This window comes from Phaseolus vulgaris, chromosome 7 (assembly GCF_051622355.1).
Source record: "Phaseolus vulgaris cultivar YP4 chromosome 7, ASM5162235v1, whole genome shotgun sequence".
NCBI classification, from domain to species: Eukaryota; Viridiplantae; Streptophyta; class Magnoliopsida; order Fabales; family Fabaceae; genus Phaseolus; species Phaseolus vulgaris.
In genome coordinates, this window is record NC_143504.1 from 31,545,214 (window position 1) to 31,554,900 (window position 9,687).

The following is a 9,687-nucleotide window of genomic DNA, read 5'->3' on the forward strand; positions in this document are numbered from 1 at the left end:
CCATACCTGAACTCGTTCAAGACGAGAAGGATTTTATCTTGCCTATACTCGCACACAAGCGAGAAGGTCTTTTAACTCGCCTGAACTCGCTCATCGGCGAGAAGGACTTTTACTCGCCTGAACTCGCTCATCGGCGAGAAGGACTTTAAACGGACTTAACTCGCTCGACGGCGAGAAGGACTTTGTCTGGTGCCTCAACTTGCCCAGGGTGTACATCTCCTCCCCCCTGGATGCACTGAGGACCTTTTCTTTCTCACGCCTGCACTCGCTCGACGGCGAGGAGGTCTTTGATGGGCCTTAGTTTGCACAACGGCGATAAGGACTTTATCCGGTGCCTCAACTTGCCCAGGGCGTACATCTCCTCCCCCCTGGATGCACTGAGGACCTTTCTCGCCTGCGCCCGCACGACGGCGAGGAGGTCTTTAACTTGCCTCTACGTTGCCCCGGGAGTTACATCTTCTCGCTCCCAGAATCACGGAGGACTTTTCCTCTTTCTTGCCTGCACTCGCTCGACGGCGAGGAGGTCTTTCATCTGGTGCCTCCGATCGCCGATGAACGATGAGGACTTAAAAACTTAACTGGTGCCTCTAATCGCCGAAAAACGATGAGGACTTTAAAAACTTAACTGATACCTCTAATCGCCGAAAAACGATGAGGACTTTAAAAACTTAACTGGTGCCTCTAATCGCCGAAAAACGATGAGGACTTTAAAACTTTAGAAAACACGCGACATATCTTTTCGTGCCTTAAATCATGTACGAATGACAAGGTCTTTCTTCGAAACTTTTGGAAATAACACATATGCAATCTGAAAACACCTTATACTTCGAAAACTCTTCTTTTATTGGGTGGCCTCATTAAAAACCCTCCTTAGGGAAAAAAGAGCGCCCCCTTGAAACTGTTTTAACAGAGACATTGTAATGTAATATTTGTGTTTGTCTTTACTTACAAAGCTCTTAGCTATAGTACAACTTCAGGTGTGTGGCGTTCCAGGTACGAGGGATCGCCCCCCCTTCCAGCGTCTCCAAGCGATAGGCTCCGTTCCCGAGTGCCTCGGCTATTCTGAACGGTCCAGTCCACTTGGGTGATAGCTTATTCTCCATCTCGTACTGGTGGGCCTTCCTCATCACCAGATTGCCTTCTCTAAACTGCCTTGGCATCACCTTTGAGTTGTACCTTCGCTCGACCCTTCTCTTCACCGCCTCAGCCTTCAGCCTTGCCTCCTCCCTGACTTCGTCCAGCAGATCCAGGTTCAGCCTTCTCTCTTCATTCGAGTCTTCCTCTACAAAGTTCTGGAATCTCGGCGAGCTCTCCTGAATCTCGACTGGAATCATGGCATCACACCCATAGACCAAGCTAAACGGGGTCTCATGGGTTCCTGACTGCTCGGTGGTGTGGTACGCCCAAACTATACGGGGTACCTCCTCAGCCCAACTTCCCTTGGCTTTCTCGAGCCTTCTCTTCAAACCTCTCAGCAACACCCGATTAGCTGATTCCACCTGGCCATTCGTCTGAGGGTGCTCGACGGATGCAAACACTTGCTGAATTCCAACCCCTTCACAAAGCTTCTTCAACAGGTGGCTTGCAAACTGAGTCCCATTATCTGATACCAGGCGCTTAGGCACTCCAAACCGGCACACAATGTTTTTCCATACAAAGCCTTCGATCTTGTGCGCGGTGATCTGGGCCACTGGTTCTGCTTCAATCCATTTGGTGAAGTACTCAATCGCCACTACCAAGTACTTCATCTGCCTGATTGCCAGTGGAAAAGGTCCCAAGATGTCGATCCCCCAAGTATGAAACGGCCAAGGGCTATAGATCGACTTCAACTCCTCGGGAGGTGCCTTATGCCAATCGGCGTGCTGCTGGCACTGTTTGCAGCATTGGGCATACTTCTTGCAATCTTCTCTCATGGATGGCCAATAGTAGCCTGCACGGAGAGTCCTCGCGGCCAGAGCTCGACCCCCGACGTGACTTCCACATATTCCTTCGTGGAGCTCTGCCATAACTCTCGTGCACTTCTCGCCGTGTATATATTCCAGGAGTGGGTGAGTGAACCCAAACCTGTACAGATCGCCATCAATCAGTGTATACTTGCTGGAATTTTTCTTTACCTTCCTAGCTTCTGTTGGATCTAGCGGGAGGAGGCCATCCGCCAGGCACCGCTTGTACTGTGTTATCCAAGTGTCTGGCTCATGGGTGGCGCAGACCTGCATCACGTCCACCTTCTCTCCTCGACAAGCTCTAACTCTCGGCGATCTCAGAGTTTCTTGCGTCAAAGACTTATGGCTTCTCGCTGCTCTCTCCGTCGACCTGCTTATCTGAAGGACCAGGTGATCTGCTACAAATGCCCTCGGCTTCAAAGTTTCTTGAATCACTGTCCTCTGCCTACCCCCCTTGCCTGAGCTGGCGAGCTTAGCAAGCAAGTCAGCTCGGGCATTCTGCTCTCGGGGCACATGCACTACTTCAAAAGAGACAAAGGAACTCTTCAATTCCTGCACATACGCCAAGTAAGCCGCCATTTGTGGATCTTTAGCCTGGAACTCGCCTGTTACTTGCCCTGTGACTAGCAGCGAGTCACTCTTAGCCATCAGCACTCTGGCTCCCATTTCCTTAGCCAGCAGAATCCCGGCGATCAGCGCCTCATACTCTGCTTGATTGTTGCTGGCTTTGAAGGCGAATCTCAACGATTGTTCGATCAGCACGCCGTTGGGTCCTTCCAATATGACTCCAGCACCGCTACCCTGCTGGTTTGACGATCCATCCACCGAGAGTACCCAACGGAAATCGTCTCCTTCAACCCGCGTCGCCTCTGAAGAGAGCTCGACTACAAAATCTGCAAAGATTTGCCCTTTGATCGGGCCTCGAGGCTCATATTTAATGTCAAACTCTGACAACTCCACTGCCCACTTCACCATTCTTCCTGCAACGTCAGGCTTCTTCAAGACCTTCTGGATGGGCAGGTCAGTCATCACCAGTATTGTGAAGCTGTGGAAGTAGTGGCGCAACCTCCTCGCCGAAAACACCACAGCCAGCGCAGCCTTCTCCAGGGCCTGATATCTCATTTCCGGGCCCTGCAACACCTTGCTCACAAAATAGATAGGCTTCTGAGCCTGATCTTGGTCCTGGGCGAGCACCGCACTCACCGCCCTCTCAGTCACAGCAAAATACAATCTGAGAGGGATTCCCGCCAGTGGTTTGCACAGAACCGGCGGGCTCGCCAAATATTCCTTCAGCTTGACGAAAGCTTCCTCGCACTCTTTCGTCCAAGCGAACTTGTTATTGCGCCGCAGATACTGGAAATAGGGATGTCCCTTTTCTCCGCTTGCTGACACGAAGCGGGATAGGGCTGCCATCCGACCTGTCAGCTGTTGGACCTCTTTCACTGTAGCCGGGCTTCTCATCGCCAAGATGGCGGCACACTTGTCCGGATTGGCTTCTATTCCTCTTTCAGTCAAGAGAAAACCCAAAAATTTTCCAGCCTCCACGCCGAAAATGCATTTCTCCGGGTTGAGCTTCAACTTGAACTTGGCAATCGTCGTGAACAATTCTTCAAAGTCTGCAACGTGCTTGCTTTTCTCCTGCGAGGTCACGACCATGTCATCGACGTAAGCTTGCACGTTCCTTCCCAGCATTGGTGCAAGTACTCGGTCCATCAGCCTCTGGTACGTGGCCCCCGCATTCTTCAGCCCAAACGGCATCACCTTATAGCAGTAGCACGACCTCTCCATCATGAAGGCTGTTTTTTCTTCATCCATGGGATGCATCTTGATCTGATTATAGCCCGAGAAGGCATCCAGGAAACTCAGCAGCTTGCACCCTGCAGCACTATCAACCAGGGCATCGATGCTTGGTAAAGGATACGAATCCTTTGGGCAAGCCTTATTCAGATCGGTGAAATCGACGCACATGCGCCATTTCCCGTTGCTCTTCTTCACCAGCACGACATTTGCCAACCACTCAGGGTACTGGACTTCCCTGATGTGGCCTGCACCGAGGAGTTTCTGGGTCTCATCCTTGATCGCCTGCCTCCTCTCTTCATTAAATTTCCTCCTTCTTTGCCGCACCGGTCTCACCATGCTGTCCATCGCCAGATGATGGCACAAGAAGTCGGGATCGATCCCGGGCATGTCCGAAGCGGACCAGGCAAACGCGTCCAGATGTCGTTCAATCACCTTGGCGATCTGTTCCTGGAGATCGACCTCCAGAGATCTTCCGAGCTTGAAAACTTTCCCCCCGATCTCCTTCTCGAGCCACTGCTCGACGGGCTTGGGCCTTGATTCTCTGGCGATCACCGCCTTGGCGATTCCGAGCTCCCTTGCTTCCTCCGGGCGATTCCGCGCCTCTTCTTCCTCCAGGCCAGCATTTCTCTCCCCCAGCTCAGCATCTACCATCTCTACGTCCCTTCCGGCGGCCTCCTCCATTATCGGCGGTCTGGGCTTCACACCGGGAGGTGGGGTGGTTGTAACATAGCTCACTGATCTTTTATTTTTCAGGCTATTTTCATAGCACTTTTTCGCTTCCTTCTGATCAGACTTTATCGTGATCACCACCTCTTCCATGGAGGGCAGCTTCACCTTCATGTGCCGAGTCGATGGAATTGCGCCTATCCTGTTAAGAGTGGGCCTTCCCAGCAGGATGTTATATGCTGAAGGGGCGTTTACGATGAGGTACTTGATTTTCTCCGTCCTCGACCCAGCCTCATCGGTAAACGTGGTTCTCAGCTCAATGTACCCCCTGACCTCCACCTGGTCGCCAGCGAACCCATACAAGCACCCTCCATAGGGCCTTAGCTGGTCAAGGGGCAACTCCAACTGCGTGAAAGTCGGCCAGAACATCACGTCTGCCGAACTTCCTTGGTCCACCAGAACTCGGTGGACCTTCCTCCCCGCCGTGATCAACGAAATAACAATGGGATCGTTGTCATGAGGCACAACGTCCCGAAGATCCTGCTTGGTGAACGTAATGTCCACTTCGGGCGAGTGATCTTCAAACATGTCCACTGACATCACCGATCGCGCGTACTTTTTCCTCTGCGACGCGGTGCATCCACCACCTGAGAAACCCCCTGCAATGGGGTGGATCTCCCCATGGATGGGCATCTCGTGTTGCTGGGCTTCTCCACCTGCCGGCTGGGAACTCGACGCTCCTCCGGTCCTTCTGTCCAGCAGATAATGGTTTAGGAACCCGCTCTTAACCAGATCGTCGAGCTGGTATCCTAAAGACAAACACGAGTCTAGGTTGTGGCCAAAGCACTGGTGAAACTCGCACCAGACGTCCGGCTTCGACCCTAGCACCTTGTCGCCCACCTTCTCGGGCGCCTTCAACCTAGCAGATATGTTAGGGATAGCAATCAGGTCCGCTAGTCCCATGACGAATTTGTGCTTAGGCGGGCGATTGTATTCCCGGCGTGCTGGTTGTTGGCGTGCCGGCGGTTGGCGCGCTTGGCTTCTTCCCTTATTTCTCCTATCGTAAGGATAGCGAGTCCTTTGGTCCTTTCTGGTCGCCGCCGCCGTTTCCAGCACCCTCTGTGGCTGGATCCTGGTCTGGGCGCGTGGCCTGGCGGGAGCCACGCTGCCTCTCTTCTCGGCGACTTCACTCTCGTCGGCGATGTGGGCCACCGCAAGTCGCCTGACCTCAGCAAACGTCGCTGGATGAGCCCTGATCAAGGCTTCGCAGAATGGCCCTGGCTGCACGCCCTTCTTGAAGGCATAAACCAGCATTTCTTCATCCTTGGCCGGCGATCTGACCATCTGTGCTCCGAAGCGATTGAGGTAGTCTCTGAGGGACTCCCCATGGTACTGCCTTATATCAAACAGATCATAGGACACCCTGGGCGGTGCCTTGTTCACAATATACTGCTCGACAAAGATTTTCGAGAATTGTTGAAAATTAGTTATGTGGCCATTAGGCAGGCTCACAAACCACTCCATCGTCGTTCCCTGGAGCGTGCTCACGAACATCTTACAATAGACGGCGTCCGACCCTCCTGACAGCATCATCTGTGTGTGGAACGTGGTCAGATGAGCCTCTAGATCCTCCACGCCAGTAAAAACAGCTTTAACCGGGACCACGCTCGTGGGAATTGGCGTGTCGGTAATCGCCTTAATGAAAGGCATTGGGAAAACACGAGGCGGCGTCGACGGTGCCACCTCTTCAGCAGAAGAACGAACCTGCTGCTCCTGAAGAGCTCGACGGAGCTCCTCAGCTACCTTGCTGAGCTCCTCGTTCCTGGCGCGAGAGGCGACCAGGTCTTCATGTATCCTTGCCTGCTCGACGCGCGAGGCTTCTACAGTGGCCTGCAATGAGCGCATCATTTCTGCCATCTGCGCCATGGTCATGGCGGCGTCGCCTTCGGCTGCGACGGGAGCCACGGGACTGGAACGATTGCTTCTCATCTTTCTCATTAACTTCAGCGAACCACAGAAACACAGCAAATAACACTTCAACCACGAGCGAATCAGCGATCGATCGGAGAAGATTCAAGAAACCGTGCAAGAATCCAAGAACACCGCAAACCTTCGCAGAAAACCACCAAAGAACTCGAACTTCCACCAGACAGATTGCGCGCAAGCAACAAAAAACCTCACTCCACCGATTGAAAGACAAACAAACGGTTTAAAACACAAACTTCACCGAACGAAACTCAAAGAAACCAAGAACGACGGTTGCACCAGAACACAACCGCGCAGAAAACCTCGAAAACCTCCACGAACTCACGCTGTGGATGGGAGCATGTTTTACACGGCCCCACGGTGGGCGCCTGATGATCCTGCCTGTTGACCGGAGCGCTGGAGAATGCCTCGTCAAAGGATCGACGTGCGCGCCGCTTCTCACCTCCGTTCCTCCTCTGGATCTATCTCAAGAACCTGCAAAGAAACGATACGGCGCCGCTGCGACCGATCGCACTCCGACGCTCAAGTCAGTGGCGGTATCACCAAATACTAAGAACTGGAACCGTGCAAATCTCTCTCACAAACAGCTCTGTCACTCGCAAGCGTAAAGTGTATGAACTGAACGTGCGTACCTTAGAAAATCTGTTAGGAACTCTTATATACCTGGTGGTTTTCTCTCTCCTGGCAGTTACAGACTTGGACACGTGGCTCGTATCCAACTGTACACGTGCCATCATCTGGGGCTCCCTGACTTGGCGCTGCTTCTACTCTCATTTTGGCTAAGTTACCTATGCATGGTACTGCCCAGTGCATAGCTAACTCAGGAGTGCGATCTCTACTGAAACTGGCGAGGTAGGGCCTTCATACACCTTCCCTGTGGTCTCGCCGGCCGCCTTCATAATCTGCTTCTCCTTTATCTTCGGCGATGTGCTTGTTCTGGCGATCTCCGACTGCCTGGTCGCCTGAGTCTGCATCTGGCGACTTCATCCCCAACCTGGCGATCGCCTATTCTGGTAAGCTGGACATCGGAACACGCCAACTTAACTATCGGCGACTACACGTGCCTCCCGACTTCCTTCCCAACTGTCAACCTGGCGCCTTGTCAACACGCCTATACTGTAGCAGGATGCCACGTCATCGCACTCGACCACCAGGGCGGTACAATAACATTATCAAATAAGAAAAAAATATTATAGATAAATATCATCTCAATACATAAGAGTTTGTAATGATTACATTCTATCCCATAGGAAAGAAACTAACCACTCATAGTAGTCTTTATATGCATCAACAGATGATTGAAAGCAAGAGAAGAAGATTTAAAACGTTTCTCCTTAACGACTACCTCCTAAGGTTTCCTTCTTGTCCTTTCTCTCTGTCCTATGCCCCTTTTTAACATAAGTGGGCTTGGGCTAAGTGTCATCTTTATTCATAATATATCCATTTGCTTCATTTCTCCTTAATTCTTGAAAATAACACAAAATTGGGATTAAATAGTTTTATTAATCTCATAACTCCAGAATATAGTATTGAATTCTAATTTTTTAAATTAGAGTTAAATGATAGCTTAGTCAACAATTAAAATTATAAATGTCTAACTTTTTACATGAAATTTCACTAATTTAGATTTGTTTCCAAAATCTGTTGCAACACAATTCTAAAAGTAATGTTTTAATCACAAACAAATAAATAAATAATAATTTTTTAAATAATATTTATATTCATATCGCTTTGTGATTATTTTTATGACAACTTTCATTGTTCCAACAATTTTAACTAACCCGTATTTTTTTCCAAAAATATTAATTCAATGGTACTGGAAATAATTTACTAAATTTAAATTAACTCAAGTAAACACATAATTCCCTGATCCGGTCGGTCATCTGTCGTCGATGACGTCAGCAGTAGATAACCACGTGGACCCCTCGCAGGGTGACACGTGGATCAGGTGCAGAGGAATTAGGGAGGAGATCACCCGCTATGGTGATCGGTGGTCAGTAACCGAGTGACCACCGACAGATCAGTTCCAAGATAAATACCCGGAGGGAGAACGCGAGAAGCAATAGAGCACCGATCAGTCATCGGGGTTTCATGTTACACGCAGTTAAACTGGGACTGAGATTCCCAGTGAGAGCGTTACACATGGACCTCGCATAATCATACCTCAGAGAAAGAAGAGCTCCTCGCCGGTATAATCGTGCTCGAGAGTGGCCTGAGGGAGTTAGTAAACCAGTCAGTGATTGGTGACTCTCTCAACCCATTACGTGCATGACATCGTGAAGGGGAAATCGTGTATGCAGAGAGCAGTGCTTGGTGAGTGTGCCTAGTCCAGCCACACCTGGCGTTCTCCTGGGAATGTGCGATTCACCCAGATGGAAGAAACACGCTAAGTTACTCCGCAAGGGAATAACTTAGGCGCACAAAGAGATGCGTTAGAGCCCTTCAGGTAGTGGCACATGTACGGTTAGATGTGAGTTGCATGCCTCCACGTGTCACGGTCTGAGAGGGGCGCGACCCAGATAAAGGTGAACTCCGTGTCATGAAAGGTACAGACCACACAGACACCCACGTCTTCACTGATTGTGGTACGTTTTCACACAAAAGCATAACAGAATTCTGACACACGCAGAGAATAGCGTAACAGAATTCTGTTAGGCACAGACACAAAGAGAGAATAAAAAGAGAGAATCATAAAGAGATAGGGACACATTTATTTTGTTGGTGATTCTGTGATCTAACTTGAGCGTCGGAGTGCAAACGACCGCTAGAGGCGCCGTCTGTGTGTTTGCAAGTTGCGTTTGGAGTTCCAGGAGGAGGTTCTAAGAGTATTCTTGCAGATAGCACAGTTGCCATACGCGGGGCAAGGAAGCGACAAAGCAATTCCTCCACGCTTGATGGCCCAGGTCCTGGAGATGATGCGTACGCTGCAGGACAATGTCGCAGCGTCGAGAGCTGAACAAGAGAAGATGCAGGCGGAGTTGGCTGCATCGCAGAGTAGGAATGATGAGTTGAACCGCGTTAATGAGGAGCTGAGAAGGACGTTACAGACGCAGAAGGAACGCGCAGTCGGAGAAGGGATGTCGATGCCACCCTCGCCTCCGAGAGCGTTCCCTATGCCGTTCTCCCCTGAAATCATGCAAACCATGGTACCTCCTAACCTAGTGGGAATAAAGGCGTCGTTCACAGGGGTAGAAGATCCAGAAGCGCATCTAACGGTGTTCCACACTCAGATGATGCTGTCTGGGGGCTCAGATGCCGTGTATTGCAAGATGTTCATGAGCACACTGAGTGG